The sequence below is a fragment of the Ambystoma mexicanum genome, chromosome 7q (assembly GCF_040938575.1).
Source record: "Ambystoma mexicanum isolate Mex_15411 chromosome 7q, UKY_AmexF1_1, whole genome shotgun sequence".
Lineage (NCBI taxonomy): Eukaryota > Metazoa > Chordata > Amphibia > Caudata > Ambystomatidae > Ambystoma > Ambystoma mexicanum.
The window spans coordinates 570,375,046-570,393,997 of record NC_090941.1 but is presented as its reverse complement, the minus strand read 5'-3'; the positions used below and the strand labels follow the sequence as shown (position 1 = coordinate 570,393,997).

The 18,952-nt window shown below is 46.7% G+C and overlaps 1 protein-coding gene across 7 annotated transcripts in view; it reads left to right on the top strand.

The window, feature by feature from the left end:
• The window catches only part of LOC138528452 (fibrinogen-like protein 1), a 285,943-nt gene that overhangs the window by 147,196 nt on the left and 119,795 nt on the right, over window positions 1-18,952 (top strand). The window lies entirely within an intron of this gene.

The following is an 18,952-nucleotide window of genomic DNA, read 5'->3' as shown; positions in this document are numbered from 1 at the left end:
CCCCCACTTGCACATTTTATAGGGAGTTATGCATGCTAAGTTATGCTTTCTCCTGTGTTCTTAGGATTTACTCCTGAGGGCTACTCCTAGAGACAATACAGTTCATACTTTTTCAAGAAACCTGTGGTCTATTTTCTCCAACTTTATAACCACCTTTTTGTACCAGTTCCCACTCTCCCTGTTTGTGCTTTGACACCCTCATTTGTCCTCTCCTCGCATACTCAGCATCGTTGCTTCCGTTCCTCCACTGTCCCTCTGCCCACTCTCTGCAATTTTACTGACCCCCCCCCTTTTCTCTACTCCCTCTGTTTCCAGTTTTAGAAGGGTGTTGTATTATATGTCACCGGGTGAAGATCACCGCAACAAAGACTGGATACTTTACTCTAAATGTAAAAGCTCCTCAGTATCTCATAAAACTACAACAAATCAATTAGAATGAAAATCTCTAAATCACAAGTGAATATAGACCTCCTAATCAAGAATTTCCTGTTCACTTGGTCCAACACTGAACTGAACTACCTGGGTGTAAGATTAACTTGTTCCTTTGAGTCAATGTACTGGGCTAACATTCCCCACTCCTCAGAGAATTCAAGGAGAACCTAGAAAGGTGGTCGTAGCAGGAGATTTTGTGATTTGGCCCATCACGGCTATTCAAATGAACCTAATTCCCCACCTTTTATACATTGCTACCGCTCTCCCTGTCTGCATTCAGGTCCATCCCATGCAGATTCTCTTAAACCAGATGTTAAGGTTTATTTGGCAGGGCCACAAACCTAGAGTAAGCAAAGCCATTCTTCGCACAAACTGGCTTGAAGGCGGTCTTGTCTTTCCAGATCCTCTATGAAGCATAATTACAGCACAATTATCACATGTGATGACCTGGGACAATCCTGCTTCCTTATCATGATTTGCCTAAGTAGAACAACCAGTCACAAAGCAATGCCTGCAGGGCCTTTTCCATAATGACAAAGCCAGGAGGAATACCCAGGATGAGCACGTTCCGTCTACTCAGACATCTCTGCTTTATTGGGAAAGCATGGGGGTGAAGGATGGACTGGGCCCACATTCCCCAATCCTATGCAACCCAGTGTTCTCACCAGGCATGCATCAGGGTCGCTTTAAACAGTAGACAAGAGGGGGACTTTCAGAACTCTCTCAACTCTACTCCTTGGGTCTCTAACATTTGTTGGCTACCACATAAATTCCCCCTCTGGGAGGGGGGCTGGTTTTGAGATGCTCAGGTGAGGTACTTGATCACGAACCCAGCAATGAGGGAGGCCCACACATCAGTCATCTGCCCTTGAATTTACAATAAAAGAGAAAAGGGGCAAAGGGGCAATGTTTCAAGGTTATATTGGCTATTGGACAGAGGGGACCTGCCCAGAAAATTCCAATATATGCATGCTTAGGAGAGGGGCCTGGAGAGGGGAATCACTGAAAGTTTTTGAGGACACATATAGAAAAGGGCAAATAATTCCACCTGTTGTATTGCGAATGTAGATGGTGTCTGTACCCTTCATGGTTGCATATGTTTAAAACGTCGATCTCAGCCTATCCTGTAGGGTTTGCAGGGAAAGGAGGAGCTTCATCTACATGTGTTGGTCCTGTCCAAGGGCTAAGGATTTCTGGAAGGAGGTGCTATCCCATATTAAGGCATCGCAGGGATCCCGTTGTCTTTTGGTCTATTAATTGTGATCTTGAGGGAAATGGTTGAATATATTTATCCTCCGAGGGGCCTGCAATCATCATTAATAACGCATCTGTTGACAGGAGCAAGAATGAACACTAGCAAGGGGTTGGAAGCAACCAGAATGTCCCATCCTTAGCCTGTGGTGGTATAAGATTTGGGAGATTGGGGCATCCAAAAGATAACCTCCCCTAAGCAAGGTAGGCTCCCAAAATTTAAAGAACAGGCCCCTTTTCATAAACACTGCATTGACTTTCTTTTACAGGTCGTAAAGCCACCAATGTTAAGATGTTTATATGATCTGAGTATTCATATGCATGCATCCCTGCGGGATTTCATGGAATGACCTCTTGATTACCTTTAAGGCCTCTGTAGATGTTGTGTACTTTGTTCTTCTTTTATATTGGAGCTGTGTGATGAAACGTCTTTTAAGCAGACCCATATGTAGTACTTTGTAAACCTTGTTATGGTTGATATCAGATAAATGTGCCTGAAAAAGAAAAAAAGAAAATATTGTAAAAAAAGCTCCTCCATATTACAATTAATTTTCAAATTCTGGGGGTTTTGTTCTCGTACTAGTGTACTTGAGAGTGACATGTGGACATGTTGCTCTTTTTTGTAGCCTGAAACGGCCATTTAATCACCACATTATGCCACTACTTTGGATCCCAAACATCCCTCACACATGTCGGATGCATGCCAGATGTTGTCTGTCATTTCTCGACTAGGCGTCTCATTGTCATTCACAATAGCTAGAAGTGCCTGCACATGCATGCCCAGTCCACAACTCACACCAACACACTGTTATGAGGCATGCACGCATTTTGGCAAGTGTCATTCCCAGAGCATTGTTGGTTTAAAGGTTTGCACACTTACCAGAGTTAAAGCAAGATGACCTGGGTTGCAGACGCATCACTGATACCGCTCTTTTGCATTTAAAACCATTTAACAAAGGCACCAGTCAACCATACACTGAGTCACAGTGACGACATAGGTGTTGTGCATAACATCTATTAGAAACAGAAGGACAGGTAGCAGCGAGCCATGCAGCAGGATGTCCAAAGTACCTGGCGAGGAAAGCAAAGTGGGCCTGAAAAGCACTGGACAACGCTTAAGCTTAAAATTACCAAAATGCTGTCCGATTAGAGATGGTAGGCAGGCCAGTATGTCTGTCCAAGCTGCAAATAATTTGGGAGATGGAAACCAAAGCAGGAGAAGAGGAGAGGCAAGCATGAACTTGCACATAAGACTGAAATGGGCGAACCAGAGTGTGCAGCGTTCCGAGACATACCAAATTAGAAAAGGTGAAGATGAAGAAAAAGGTAATTCCTGTTTGGACGGGGAGAACCCAAGACCAGAACCCCCATCCTCTAACATCAGGTAAGCTCCCTCGAGCATGTCTTTCACCTCTCTACCCCAACAGCTCATCCCTACCGTCACCACTCATCACCAACTACGCTGATAACCAGTAAGATCACCTAGACTGCACCGCAGCAATCTCACTTGCGTCACTATAGACCCCATCAGCACTCTGTCATCCACCACTGGATGAAAACTGATGCTCGCCAATGTCCGCTTAGAAATTAACCATGCACCAGGCATCACCGACTCCATACCATATATGGCTTAGATGAATTGGATGCCATCTTCATTACTAAAACCGGGAAGACATTCACCTCCACCGACATTCTAAATATCCTCATCTCAAATGCCTACAGAATTCTAAAAGGAGACCATCGAAACAAGTAAGAAGAGGCCTTGCCATCATGCGCAAGGCATCATGGCCAAGCACCCTGCTGGATGTCGCCACCATTGGCTGGCTCTTTCAAAAACCTTTCTTGCCTCTCTCCCAATGGATAGAATCACATTTCAACTTATCTACAGACAACCCAAAGCCAACACCTCCTTCATCAAAGAATTCACAGACCTGGCCACCACTATGGCTCTTACGCATGCCAACAATCTTCCTCAGCGACTTAAAGATCCCTGGAAACCCAGCAACCAAATCAATGAAATAAGATCTTCATTCCCTACTCAACACTCTGAACCTAACACAGCACACAAAAGACCCAACTCACAGGAAAGGTAATATCCTCAAAATCATCACTGCCCTTCCCACACTCCATCACAGATCTCCAATCCCGCTCGACTGGCCAGACCATCTGGCAATCCCCTTTGACATTAGTCATGCCACACCAGTCAAGCACACTCATTGGAAACCCAGCAACCAAGACTTCCGAAGATTCAAGAACTTGTCATGATGCCTACCTCCAAGGAACCAGGTCCGACCCAGCAACCCCAGAGGCAGGCATCATTTCCCCCAGGGAAGTGCCAGCGGGCCCAAGCTGGGGCCCTTTGGACACAGTCCTGCCGCCTTAGGCGCCAGGCTCATGTTGGACCCCTGTCCTGGCGCCTTAGGCGCCAGGCTCATAAAGCTAGACATGTGTTCAAGTGTTTTAAGGTGCACTTACCTGATGCAGACCATGCTGCTACATCCAGGCCCTCTTGAGGCCTGAATGGAACTACTTTACCTGTGGACCTACTTTCCCCTGGGTGTGGTCGGGGAAGGATACATACCTGATCGGTGGAAGGATACATACCTGGAACTTCTTCCAAAGCTATTTAAACCATGCCCGATCAGCAACTCACGCTTCGCGTTGTTCTGCTCCTCGCAGCTGGACGCTCACCGTGTCAGCTCCTGCATCTGGACTTCAGCCACGCCTGTCAGCATCCTGGGTCACCTGCTAAGAGAGAATTGGAGAGAAAGAAGACCTTACCTGCTAAAGCTGCATCACGGAGACTTCACACTGACGATCCTGAAAGGGAAGACATCATTTTAAAAGCATTTTGCTTCGATCGCTGCAGCGCTGCATTTCACTCACCTTTCCTGGGCTCCTCCATCTTCAGCAGCGATCATCCGGATCCGCTGCCACTTCCCAGAGCCTAGAGAGAAAAAGACAAGAACACAAGGTGAGAGAAGGAAGGGAATAGGAAAAGCTCAGTTTCCTTCTAAGACTTACCTGTTGGGTCATTCCCATTTCATTTCGGGTCCTGCCGCTTCCTGGCATTCCGGACCCCGGCCCCTATGGGGAAAAAAGACAAAGACATTGAATGAGCGAATGCAAAGACATTACCCGAACGCTCATCCAGAACTTACCTGTCATTTACTGGAACTGCACGTTTCACTTCGGGTTGGCGCCATATCTCCGGCATTCCGAACCCCGGCCCCTAAGGGGAAAAAAGACATAAGCGATTAGCGCTTGCTGCAATAAGACAATGAACATTATTATAAGGCTTGAACTTTTGAACTTGCTACAGAACTCTTACAGCGCCTTACCTGAATAGTCAAGCTTATTTGAACTCCCATCAAACCTCAATCCAGTGAAGTAACTGGGTTTCAACGCGCCCCTGCATCAGAAGCAGGATGGAGAACTCATCCTTCCAGACCCTAAGGTGAGACTTCACGGGGAATCGAGGAAGGGTATCGTGGACGGCTGGAAGGGAGTGGGAGGCTTGAGCATTATTCCGTCAGTAGGTAATACTCCCTTTTCACGCACAGGGGAATATTCCTGCGAGCCAGTGAGTCCATCTTCAGAGTCCTGCGCTTCACCATAGAAGAAGCATCAGCACTCAAAGCCAGACCTGCGCCTCCGTGGGAATCAGGTGAGCGTGACAGAACTTTCCAGTGGAGGCTTTCATAGAAGACCTCGCCAAACCCCACTTCTTATGGGCTGATCTACCTCTGATGAGCCAGAACTGCACCTCGCTTCTCCGAGAACTCAACACCACCCTCACAACCGACATCAACCAAGATTCCTCAGTGAAACAACACACTCTGAAGCCTAAACCTTCTATGCCCTGGTACACACAAAAAATAAAAAAACAAGAAAAGACTTGGTGAAAACCCTGCGGCACAATTAGCCTCACCCTGCAAGGAACTCTTTGTTACAAACAGATGACTTATCACCACTTCCAAAGCCAACTACTACCAAAACATAACAGCCAAGGCAAACAATGAAAGCAGAGCCTTCTCCAAAGCCATCAAGCACTGCATCAATCTGCTGCCCGACCCACCTGCGCCGCACTCCATCAATAAATCCACCACCATGAACTCTTTTTTCATCAACAAGATCAGCATGATCATGCAGAACACATAGACACCAACGCTATAACAGACAACACACTATACATTCCACCTTACAAAACCATAACTACCTGGCTAACTTTCAAGTCTCTCACTATGGAAGACCTCACTGCAACCCTGGAATCCCTCAAGGCCACATTATGGATGGACAACATCCTCCCAGCCTCCATACTCAAGACCCTTCCACCTGAAGCACTCCTCCCTTACCTGACAATCCTCCACAGCTCCCTAACTCAAGGTGCATTCCTGTTGACCCTCAAAACCAGACAAATCCTCCAACTTCTCAAGAAACCACCAAACCCATACAACCTCAGCCACTACCGCCCCATAACTCATCTTCCCTTACTTGGTAAGATCCTTCAGAAAGCAGTAGCCATGCAACTCCTCCAATGCATCGAAGCCAACAACCTCCTTCAGTCCTACCATTTTGGCTTCAGACCCAGATGTAGCACAGAAATGGCTATCATCAAGGTGATCAACAAATCCCTTGAATGGGATCCTCAATGGTGGCCATCCTTGCCTCCTCGCTCTCCTTGACCACTCTGCAGCATCTAACACAGTAGACCACCAGGCGCCCACCAAGAATCTTCTCCGCCACATGGGTATCAGCGAGATCATCCTCATCTGGTTCAAATCCTATTTTGCTAATTACCACCAATTTGTACAATTGAATTCCTCCAGATCACCAACTCTACCCACCACCTGCGGAGTCCGGCAAGGATACATCCTCTCTCCCATTGTTTTTAATCTTTACATGGAACCATCCTCGCTCCACACAACATCCACCAATACACAGATGGTATGCAGCTCTAACTCGGGATATCCTCCATAAAAGGCATCCTCATGCTCAACGCTTGCCTCTCTTTGATCCAGTCGTGGATATCTAGTGCCTACTTGAAACTGAACCCCTGCAAGACTGAATTCCGACAGCTGACCAAAAACAATGAAAACCCTGACATCCAGACATGGCTCTCTATGCACCTCACGTGCTTCACACCCCAGCTGGCCACCTCTGCCATGTCCCTTGGGTTCAGCATTGACGGACACCTCTCATTCAAACAGCACATAGCAAGGAAGACACAAACGGCTTTGTAACAACTTTCTCTCCTGTGGAAAATAAAGCCATTCATCCCATAAACCAAATTCAGATCTGTTGTTTAAGCCATGGTCCTCTCCCACCTGGATGGTGGCAGTGCCCTTGTGGAAGATCTTCCAGTGACTACCTTGTCACACCTGAGATGTGTTGCATGCAGTATGACTCATCAAAGGACTCTGCAAATTCGACCACATCACCCCGGCCCTCATCGACCTGCACTGGTTCCTGCTGCAAACCTGTATCATTTTCAAATCCTGCTGCATCATCTACAAGGCTATCACCCTGAAGTCCTTAAGCTACCTCACTGAGAAACTCAGTATCTCTGGAGGCCTAAAAATCCACCACAAGTAAGGTCATCCAAAGACTGATGCATTTAGACATTGAAGGGACAATCAGTATAGCTGGTACCGGTGGTGAAGTGGCACACAAGTTGCAGTGCACAATTAAAAACTGTAAGGTCATTTTAGGATCTGGGTCCTCTAACTGGAGTTGAACAGTAGAAGAGAGGTGCACAAGCCACGTAAACATCTCTGGTTTAATTGTTTCATTCACAACTGTCCTGTCTTAAGTACAGCCTTCAAAGTTTGGTGCCGTACCAGTGCCTATTGACATTTATCATCCTGGGCAGACAGAAATGAACAATGTGAAATGGTAGAAACACTTGCAGACCAATACCAGCACTCTACGGGAGTTTGACATCTTCATATCAGTGGGGCACCATCTCCCCACAGCAACCTAAACGCAAAATAGAGATGGGGAGATGAAAGAGAGCTACGTTTGGAGTGAAATTAAGCAAGCTTCTGTTGGATATACAAAATGTGTTCCCAGAATGTGTTTCCCATGCAGGGCAGGTTTTGTTAAGGATCCTTGCATCTAAAAGGTGTGTACCTTTTTATAATTAGCCAGCAATGTAATAAGAACATATTTGCTATGGGCAAATGTCTATTTAGTCTGCGCGTTTTCTTAAATTGGTAAAAACAAGTTGAATGAAAATTGCATATTTAATTTTAGGATATGTTCACTTCATGTGGTGTCGCTTCCAGTGCTACCCCACTTTTCTTTAGGACTCAAGCGCTGTACTATACTATGTTAAACTTGCCCCTCTCATTAGAATCCACCTGAAGCCTATCTCCAAGTGCAACTCTTGGTTTGACTCTGAGCTTGCAGCCCTGAAACCAATTGCAGGGTGGCGGAAAGGAAGTCGAGGGCTTCAGGCACATCCTCTGACAAGCTGGCCTGCCACCTGCTCCAAAGGCAATACAGACTCTCTGTCCTGTCCAAGAAGAGAGTCCACATCCAAGCCCACATCTCTGCGGCCTCTAACAACATGGCCAAACTCTTTTAAATGTTCAAGCAGCTGGCCAATTCTTCTGCAGTCTCCACCTCTCATGGTCCCTTGTTGGTCCTCAGACTGGCTCTGGCATTTCATTTCACAGCTAAAACTCAGGACATCCTATCCTTGCTCTCCTCTTCCTCTCCCACCCCCTCTGCCTCTCTTGGCCCTCCTCTGGCTGTCATCGCCTTCTCCTCCTCCTTTCTCCCCTTTCTCTCTGACAACACCTGACAATGTTACTAGACAAGTCTGATCTATGAAAGTGACATCCAAATAGGTGCTCTCCTTTTCCTCTAGAACCATCAAGGACCACATTGACACGCTCGCTCCAGCCTTGGCTGATTTCTGCAATCACTCTTCCGCCACTGGGTCTTCCCCTCTCCCCTCAAGCACTCCCTTGTGCACACCCTCCTTAAAAAGCCTTTGGCCGATCCTACCTGTCTGACAAACTATCGCCTGATCTATATCACTCCTTTTCCGGGCAAACTCCTGGAAAAGCTGGCCATCTCCCTGCTTACTCGCCACACTGAATCTCTTAGTTGTCTGCATAGCCATCAGTCTGGCTTTAGAGCAGTCAGAGGCACAGAAACTGCTCTCCCGAACACCCGTGAAGCTCTGCGCTCTAATCTTGACCCCAGCCTTCCCTCAGTCTTCATTTTCCTTGACCTTTCCTCTGTGTTTGACACATTCAATCGCGCCATCCTGATGAATCGACTCTGTGAGAGCCTGGGAATCATGGATCATGCCCTGGAGTGGTTGACCTCCTTCCTCCTGGACACACCCTCCCATGTCCAACTTGGGTCCTTCCTCACCACCACCTTCCTCTCCACATGTGGTGTCCCCCAGGGCTCTATCTTCTCACCCTGGCTCTTCAATGTCCTTTGGCCCACCTGATCTCTACCGTCTCTAACTTTCAGTGTTATGCGGATGACACTCAGCTCTTTTTCAGGCTCCCCTCGGCCTCCTCTCCTTTCTCCTCTCCTTTCGCGCTCATTCCTGACTGTATATCTGCGATTCAATTATCGAAGAGATACCTAGTCATTCCTAGTTGGGAAAAACCTCTTCCAAAATGTGTTTTAACAAATAAATACATCTTTAATGACCTTTAACATCAGAAATAAGGAAAAGCATTACTTGAGAAGGCATTCACATATGGTTAAGATTGATATTCATCAATGAATACATCAACATTTAATATTAGTTCACAAAGAACTGTTCAAACCTTGATTTTACAACATACAATTGTTAAGCTGTTGCATTTGTAGCCATTGATATGCTCAATTGACACTATTACAAAATAACACGAGTATACAAGTGGGCATCAAACCGATGAATCTTCTATTGTTACTCTCGTAATCACTCCGTGTTTCGGAATGTATGTATTCCTTCTTCAGGTGAATATATACTGTCTTCCTGTAATACTTCCTGTAATAATCAAGTAAATAATGAATATGTGTATTTACAATTTCGATTAAAAAAATGTCTCATTTCTATTTACGAGCAATAAATAAGACTAACTTGAATTTATTGGCAACCCAAACTGCCAATCTAAAGAATAGAAAATAATAAAGACACTCCTTCAGATTATATTAATCACTGTGCGTAATATTACAATACACGATAATCACCATGTCTGAAACACTGACCTCTATCTTGCAACTCCTGTCTCCTCAAAAGGAACACTGCTTGAGTACCTTAAAACAAACTCAACATAAACATGCATTATGCGTTGTGTCAAAGCAGAAAAGCTTGCTTGAAAAATATGTCCAAAGACTACTCGTAATAGAAGGGACCCGAATTAAAGATCCCCCATCTTCTTAAAGAAAACAAAGTCTTGTCAGAAAAGGTTGAAAGTGGGTAGTAACTCTATATCACCAAAAAACAGGAATTCAGCAATGTACCGGGAATTCCTTAAGGGTGTACATTTGGCACAAATATAACCCTGCCTCCCCCCTGACAGGGCTGTTTTTGGGGTAACCAGCGGATCCTCCCCACACCACCCCAAGGCCATGCATTACAAAGCTGGTGACTGCACTTGGCCCCTATGTTTAACCCCGCCCCCCGGAACCCTCAAGGGTCAGGTATGGGAACTCATCACAGGATCCATGCTCAACCGTAAACCTGGCCACGTGTAACCACGTTCACGATCACCGTGACCACGCTGAAGCTTGTTCAACTGCAAAGTAATTGGATAGGAAAAACCCACAACAACACCTGCAGTGGCACACCCAAGCCAGCAGTTTAGACCGCATGGGGCGAGTCACGGAGAAGAGTGGAAGGTAAGTGTGTTGTTTATACCAATTTAACACTAACACCCACACGCATCTCTGTTTGCTCATGCAATACTCAGAAATTGATCATTAAAGCATGCTGCTGTTTCTGTATTTCACAGGATGTCTACCACACAGAGCTTTTCGGACAGTGACATTGAGATTGGTAAGCCAGACCCATGTGCTTGCCCAGACATACATTTCCAATGACAAAATAGCATGCACGCACCTCATCATACATACATCTTGACCACCTGAAACATGAAAAGGAATGCTCAAAGCCATTCCCAGCACAGTTTCACACTTCACCAGCACACTTTTACACTTCACCCAAATCTATCATTTAAATAAATTGGAAAACAACAAAATGCAGGTGACTGAAAAACAGAGATTAATTAAACCCAACAATCATTAACACCCTGTTCAAACAAAACAATATTAGATTCGCTAAAAGACAGACATTGCAGTTGTGTTGTTCTCTCATTTAATGCACAGCAAGCATGTGGTGCCTGTTTTTGTAAATTGTACAGTAACCAAGTAAGTTTCACTTGGTTGGTTAATATTTCACTTTGTTGGTTAATATGAGGTACAACTGTAATGTCTGTCTGTCTTTCAGAGATTCACATTAACAGACCCATGTATGGGTGTGCTGTTTAACACAGTAACTGTGGCATACGTCTTTTTTTTTTTTTTTTTTTATTTGCTTATAACCTCATAGGTTTTTACAAAACATGTTTCGAAGTTCACATTCCCTGTTGCGCAGTTTGTTTACTACCTAAGGACACCACTCCTGAGGACTCCTTTCATTACTCTAGACTCGAGAGCGGGCTTAACGTGGGTGCCTCCTCACGGGCTACCTGGAGGCTCTTGCAATTAGGCCCATTAGCTCTTTGCAGGGCGACAGTCAAAAATTTCGCGGCTGTTCTGGACCATTTAGCCGAGTCCCCGGCTATCAGCCGTGACCAGGAGGTTTCCTCATCCAACATCTTGGCTTCGTTGAAGAGTGGTGTCAGGTAGGATTGTCTCTCATAGGATAATGCTGGGTAAATCATTAACAGATGTCGGAGTGATTCTCGATTGTCCGGCACACTACATAGACGGCACTCTGCTGATGGGGACAGCGCTCTACTAGATAGAATTTCTCTAGTAGGCAGTAAGTTCAGCCGTGCCCGCATAAAGGTTCGTCTTAGATTTTTTTCCGGGAACTTGTAACAGTACTTTAAGGGTTCCTTTAGGCGATTGTGCGAAGGGGGTAGGTGCTTTAGTGATTTGTAAAGAAGAGCTTTTTCGTTTGTACAGATCCAGTCTTGCTGCTCTAGCTTAGTTTTGACACGGCATGGGTTTGAAATTAGTATTTCTTCATCACACACTACCGCCTCCATAGCGATCTTGATTTTTTTTTTTCCCAATTCACCAAGGCTTTGCAGTTCCGTCCTTGTAATTCAGCCGCCATGATTTTGAAAATTGGGGGGGAGCTTTGGAGCAGGATTTTCCTGTATAGTTGCATTGCAGATATGGTCACCACCGCTCCAAGAGATAGCAAACCTAAATCTCGACGGATTGCTGGAAGGGGAGCTGACTTAGGCAAGCCTAATACTGATTTCCAAATGAAGCCTTCTAGGCGCGGCCATAGTTCATCCGGGAGATTGAGGTTTGCCGCCATGCCATAAGTAATGGTTGGAACTACTTTAGTTTTGTAGAATTGTAGGGTGGGGAACCACGAGAATTTTCCAAATTTCCCATCGACTGCCCGCATTTGAGAAGTTAGGTTTCGCACTTTCGACCAGAGTGAGTTTTGGAGTGAGTTTTCACAGAGCGTGTTGTCAAGCATTACTCCGAGATATTTATATTCGGTTATGACTTCGATTTTAGTTTGTCCCAAAGTCCAACTGAAGGTTGATTTTGTGCTCTTTGTTGATTTAGAGAGTATCAGGATTTTGGTTTTCGTTTTGTTGATTTGCAGATTGTTCGTGCTCATGTAGGCCGCCACGTTGGTCAACTGGCGCTGAAGGCCGATTGCTGTTTGGTCCAGTAGAACCAGGTCGTCGGCATACCAAAGCCTGGACACTTTCACCCCTCCTACTTTAGGAGGGAATGCTCGCACCATTTTCTCAGACTCTTGATAGTCCCCAATAAATGCAATAAACAGGGCCGGGGCCAGGGGGCATCCCTGTTTGACTCCCCGTTTGGTGTAAATCATGTCAGAGAGGGCCCCTTGCTGGTTTAGACGGACTCTTAATGATGTTTCCGTATGGAGCGCCAGGATGGGGTCGAGAATTGGTCGCGGACAGTTCCATGCTGTCAGTTTGGCCCATAGCTTATTACGATCTACTGTATCGAAGGCCTGCGAGAGGTCTATTAGTGCCATGTAAACTTTAGTAGCTCTTCTCTTTGCGTTGGCCTTGATTATACTCAGGATCAGAAGATTAATTGCCGTTCCTGTACCTTTTTGGAATCCTGTCTGGAAACAGTCCGTGGCTGGGGAGATGACGGCCCAGTCCTTGAAGTGTTGTAACAGTAACGAGGCAAAGATTTTACCAATAATATCTAGAAGTACAATCGGTCTGTAGTTAGCCGGTTGGTTTCTATCGCCCTGCTTAAATACTGGGACTAGAATTGCCTCTGTCCAGGATTTTGGAACTTGCCTCTGGGTCTGGCATTGGGTAAAGAGTTCGGAGATTGCATTTGCCCATGCTGATGGATGCTTTTTAATATCCACATTTGTCAGTCCATCTGGGCCCGGTGCCCTTGAAGTTTTTAACTTGGCAATTGTTCTTAAGATGTTTTCCTGATTCGCTAAATCAATCCATGGGTATTCCCCTCCTTTTTGAATCTGGTGGGGTGAGTCCCCTGGTGCGCGGTATAAGTCTGAGTAGTGGGAGATCCAGTTTTGTTCAGATACTGAACTCGAGAGTGGGGGCGCTTTTTGGCAATTTCTATTTCTGAGCAATGTCCAAAAATCTTTGGTCTTTCTCGTCACCCCAATTACCAGCATGGCTTCCGCATCCTTCTGGTACAGTGTTTGGCGATGATGTTTTAGCCAAGCCTTGTAAATCTTCTCGCCAGTGCGGTATTCAGTCCATGCCTCCCTCTTCCCTGCCTTGATCGCTTTCTTTTTTAGCTTTCTCAGCTCCAGTCTTTTTGTCACCACCTCTTGGTTGAACGTGTGGACATGATTTGGAGGGTTTTTCACCTTGCCTCCAAAACTTGTTTTGTAGGGCACAAGCAGCGATACATATTCAGGTCTTCCCTCTGTTAGATTTTCCGGCGGGGCCCCCCCTTTTTGCTTTAGAGCGATTTCCAACCCTCTCACGTTGTTAGATGAGAGACGAAGTCGGTTTTGCTGCATATTAGAGCTTACCACTGGTAGGTAGTGCCTTCTTTCCTTCATAAGACCGCCCCAGGACATCTGCAGCAGATTGTGGTCACTTTTTGGTGTCCGGTATACTGTGAAGTCCGTCAGATACGGGATCAAACCTTCGGTGATGAAAATGTAATCGAGAGTAGCCTCTGCACCCGGCCTTTCCCATGTTGGAATTTGGGATTTATGCTCCACCAGTTCTGCCACATTGTACAGCTTACGTGATTTCATTAATTCTGACCACGCTTTACCTCTTTCATCGGCCACGGGATAGGAAGGCTTATCATCTTTGTATTTGCCGGTCACACATTTTGCATTCAAGTCGCCGCATATTATTACGTGGGGGACCTTTAGGTCGATTGTAATTTTATCGATGATATTCGCAATCTCCGTACAGAAGCCCTCAGTGGAGACTCTATCCGGGTTCCAGTATAGGTTGATTATTGCTACTTCTGATGTAGCGTCTATGGCTATATCCCGGGGACGGTGATTCCAAGATACTAGAGTTGTTAACATGCCATAATCTTCAGCTATCTTCTTTATACCCGAGATTCCTGAGCCTACCCGGGTTGCCGTCAGTAGTCCAGCCGATGGTCGCCCCTGTAAGGACCTTGTTGCTGGGGAAACTTCAATTTCGTAGCCGTCTAACGCCGGTTTTCCCAGGAGCCAAGTTTCTTGAAGGCAAATAAGATCGAAGGCTCCTAAGTTAGTCTCACTTTCGGTCATTAGATGGCGATGACCTCTTGTGTTCCACGATGCCATATGAAGGGGTAGTTCTTTTTGCTTAGTGGGCGGCATTTCCTCCCTTCCCATAGTGGCGTTGGAACACGATGGTGATTGCTATGCTTTGGAGGGGCGGGCAATAAGGTCTTGAACCCACTTCCACGGTTTCAATTGAGATCCCTCTTTGTTCTGCACTGTTTTCGTCTGTTTGCCTAGTTCTTCCTGGTATTGCTTCTCGTCACTTATTCCTTGAGCTTTCGGTGGATCTGTGGGTCGACTGTTCCTGTCATTACTATGTTCTTTATTTTCATAATGGTTAGACGGCCTGAATTCTCCCCTTACATTAGTCCTTGAGGACCACTTGGGTTTATACGGTGTCTTTTCTGCAATGTATTTTGCAGGATGATGTAGGGTCGCGCCATTTTTCTCTCTCTCGTGGGTTTGGTGTAAGGGCATTGGGATTCAAAGTTTTTCTATTTTCAAGCCCATACGATGGAGATCCTTTATAACTTCTCTGGAGAGATCGAAGGCTGCCTTACTCTTCACATGGAGGTAGGCTTTGGCTCTGTGGTCCCGGTGGTATGGTTCCACAAGTATAAGATCAGCTGATCTTAAATTCCGCAACATGCTTATCTTTCGCAGCAATTTCAGGACTGTGCCTCGGTTCAATACTAGATAAGTATCCTTTGCAGAGGTTTGCTCTAATTTGAAGAGTGTTGAGTCGCGTAACTTTTCTTGTATCTTTTCCTTTGGCTTTCGGTAACTACCTATCGATTTATGGGATTGTAATCGAGTTTTCTCCTGGTGCTGCTGTTGATTTGGCCCGCAGCTTGTATCTTGGTCTGGTTTACATGTTCTTGGTATTTCTTGTTCTTTAAGGGTTTTTAAAGCCTCCAGGGCGATGCTTGGTGAATTTGCCGGTGAACTACGAGTACGAGACCTTCGGCCCCCCCCATTAATGTTTGTTACCTTATTCGGTTGTGGGGTCGATTTCTCCGACGAGGGTTTTTGCGAGCTTGTCGTTGGTGAGCTGATTTTTTCCGATGTTGAGGGCCTCGCCATTTCACCGACAGAGTGTTGCGAGATGTTCAATAGATCCTGATCGGACTCATTCCCACTACTTACATCGAGAATCAGAACTGGTCTCAAGATAGTTGAAGGTTTCTCTGGCTGTACGACGTTATTTGGTTGAGGTTTTAAGCTCCCCTCATCTCGGCTTTTCTGTGATTCTGGTAGTTCCCTTTGAGTAGTCTTTGCTTTTTTGTCCATTTCCAGTACGCTTTTCCCCTTTGTTTGCTTTAGATTAGTCGTAAGCCGTCCGGCTATGACCTGTTCCTGTTCGTGGTGTGCAGTTTTTTTTACTGACTTTTTAAAAATGGGGGCGGTACCCATGCTGCTGCCACTTTCTGTTGCCTGTATAGCCTTAGAAGAGGAAGTGGTCCGGCTGTTTTTTGCTTCTAACTCGCCTCTCAGTAAGTCAATTTTCCCTTCAAGGTTTGCGGCAATCCTATTTGAGTTCCGCTCAACGGCCCTTAGATATCCTTCGATGAAGGTTAGTTTTTCACTCATTGTACTTATCATAGACGAGTTGTCCTTGAGTGCTTCATGAATTGACTCATACAATTTGCAAAAGGGGTTTAGGGCTATTGTCACCGCCGACATTATTGACAGTAAATCAGCTTTATTTTTAGAGGGGGTGTCTTTCTTTGTCATGCTTGGAATTTCGCTTAGGCGCCTCGATTCCTTGGGGGTTTTTGTCTCTCTCTCGATTATGTGATGAACCAGCCTTTCTGTTGTCCTTCTCTTTGTTGGTGGCGGTGCACCGAGAGTCATTGAGTTGCTTTCTCCTAGTGGCCTCCCTGAATTTCCTAGAATGTGTGGGTGTATCCAAGCATATTGGTCATTCGCGGTAGATGAAGTCTGCCATCATCCCGAGGTTTTGAGAGAGCCTCCTCTGACTGTAATGCTTTTGGAGATTCATGCACTTCACCTCTCTCAATCGCTTGGTGAGCGGAGGTTTCTTTAGCACTTTGCTTTGTCCTTTGATGGGGCGAGATGTTTTCTAAGTCACTGCTCTCCTCGTTGTCTATAGGTGGGGCAAGGTTCGCTGAGGTGCTATTTGCGAACCCTTGAGGGATGCCCTCGATTTTCCTAGATTTCAGTTTTGGGGAGGATTCTGTGATAGCCTCAAGTATTTGAGCATCTGAAAGTTCCGGCTCCATCTCGTGTTTCCTTTTGTGCTGTTGGATGAAATAGTCTTTGAGGGATGATGATATCAGAGGAGTTGCTAAGCGATTGATTCTACCCTGTACTCGTGCCGGGGCTTTGCGGGATTTTTTCCCTGGCGCCTTTTCCAACCTTGCTTTTGCTGTTTTTCTTTGCTTTGGTGGAACTGTTCTGCGTGGTACTGGAGATTTTACAAGTGGGTCATACGGTTTAGGGATCTCGTCCTGAGAGGCCAAGTTCTGTTGGCTGGGGCCTCCACTGCCACTTTTATGTAGTTCCTGTATTTGTTGCATGAGCTGTGGGACCTTCTCTAGTGTTTTCGCCTCAACTGCTGCGGATGGGGTGTGTTGGTCTGAATTTTCGCAAAACGAGTCATCCTGGGGTGTAGTTGGCTCCTCCTCGGGTACTTCAAATACTGAGTCATCTGATTGGCTGCCACTCATTGCTGATTTTTCAGCTTCATGGTCAGAGCTCTCAGCCAGGTCTGAGCTGTTTGCCCTACTTTCAGTTTGGATTGCCTTGGCGATAGGTAGATTAGACTGGTTGGAACAGCCAATAGGTGAGTGTGTACTTTTCAGTGATTGGTGCATTTGGACGGTAGTAGAAACTTGGGAAATTGGAATAACTTGGTGATTGGAGGCGCCCTCCGCATTCGACTTCCGGACGACTGCGTGAAAGCGCACTCCTGGCTCTGTAAGTCGATCAGCGGTTCTTCTGTCTCGAGAGCATTTTCGTGATGATAGATCAGGGCGTATGGATTCTTGCCTCGCCCATACTCCGACAGTCTCTGCCGGGAGATCACTCGCCATAGTGGTTGGACCACCGGGCGTTATGTGCTCCGCATTTTTGAGAGGGCTCCGTGTGATAGTAGGGGGGGAAGGACCCCCTTCCAAACTGCACCGTTCTTCGCCTCCCCTTCCCTTTTGTCGCTTTGATCTGCTACTGGTAGCGAAGGACCATCCAAATAAGTGGGGTCCACAGAGGGACTCTTGGAGCCGCCTAATTTTTTTGGCCTGACGTCGGCCCGATGCCTATACAGGGGTGAGTTCATTTGCGTAGAAGGCACGGGAGGTGAGGGGTGTGAGCAGGGGAGATGTACGGGGGAGGAATTACTCCCAGTTTGTGGTTGCCCCTCTCGTGGCAGCGCTCTCTGTGTTTTCAGAGAGTGTTTATTTAACAGCGTGTGCTCCTGGCACTCTGGGGAGTCAACAGTGTCGAGTGCCAGTTTGCTGCTGCGCAGACGGCGACTGTCATCTTCCGACGGGGGTGGACAAGCCATCTCACACTGGGAGAGTTCGTGAGTGGTTGGCACACCGCTTTAAGGCTAGGTGGGGGAGGGGCTTTCCACGTATGCCACGGAAGGATGTAAGTAAGTGACTTAACGTCTGTTGCTTCCCAACACCCCACCGCACACTTGCCTATTCCTCTCCAGGTACCCGCGCCGTCCAGAGCCGAACAGCAGCCAAACAGCTCTTTACGTGTGAAATGCAGTGCCCTTTACTCCGCAGTCGGGCTTAACGCCGCGAGGGTGTCTGGGGCTGCTTTTTAAAGTTGGTAGAAGTCACGTGACAACACACGTGACCGTGGCAGAGCTCCACCTCCTCCAGGAAGTGGGTGAACGCCGGCAGGATACTCGGCGTGTAGCAGAGGTGAGTCAGGATGCGAGCGTTCAGAATAAACACACCGCTCGGGCGCCTGGGGCTGCTTTTTAAAGTTGGTAGAAGTCACGTGACAACACACGTGACCGTGGCAGAGCTCCACCTCCTCCAGGAAGTGGGTGAACGCCGGCAGGATACTCGGCGTGTAGCAGAGGTGAGTCAGGATGCGAGCGTTCAGGATAAACACATCGCTCGGGCGCCTGGGGCTGCTTTTTAAAGTTGGTAGAAGTCACGTGACAACACACGTGACCGTGGCAGAGCTCCACCTCCTCCAGGAAGTGGGTGAACGCCGGCAGGATACTCGGCGTGTAGCAGAGGTGAGTCAGGATGCGAGCGTTCAGGATAAACACACCGCTCGGGCGCCTGGGGCTGCTTTTTAAAGTTGGTAGAAGTCACGTGACAACACACGTGACCGTGGCAGAGCTCCACCTCCTCCAGGAAGTGGGTGAACGCC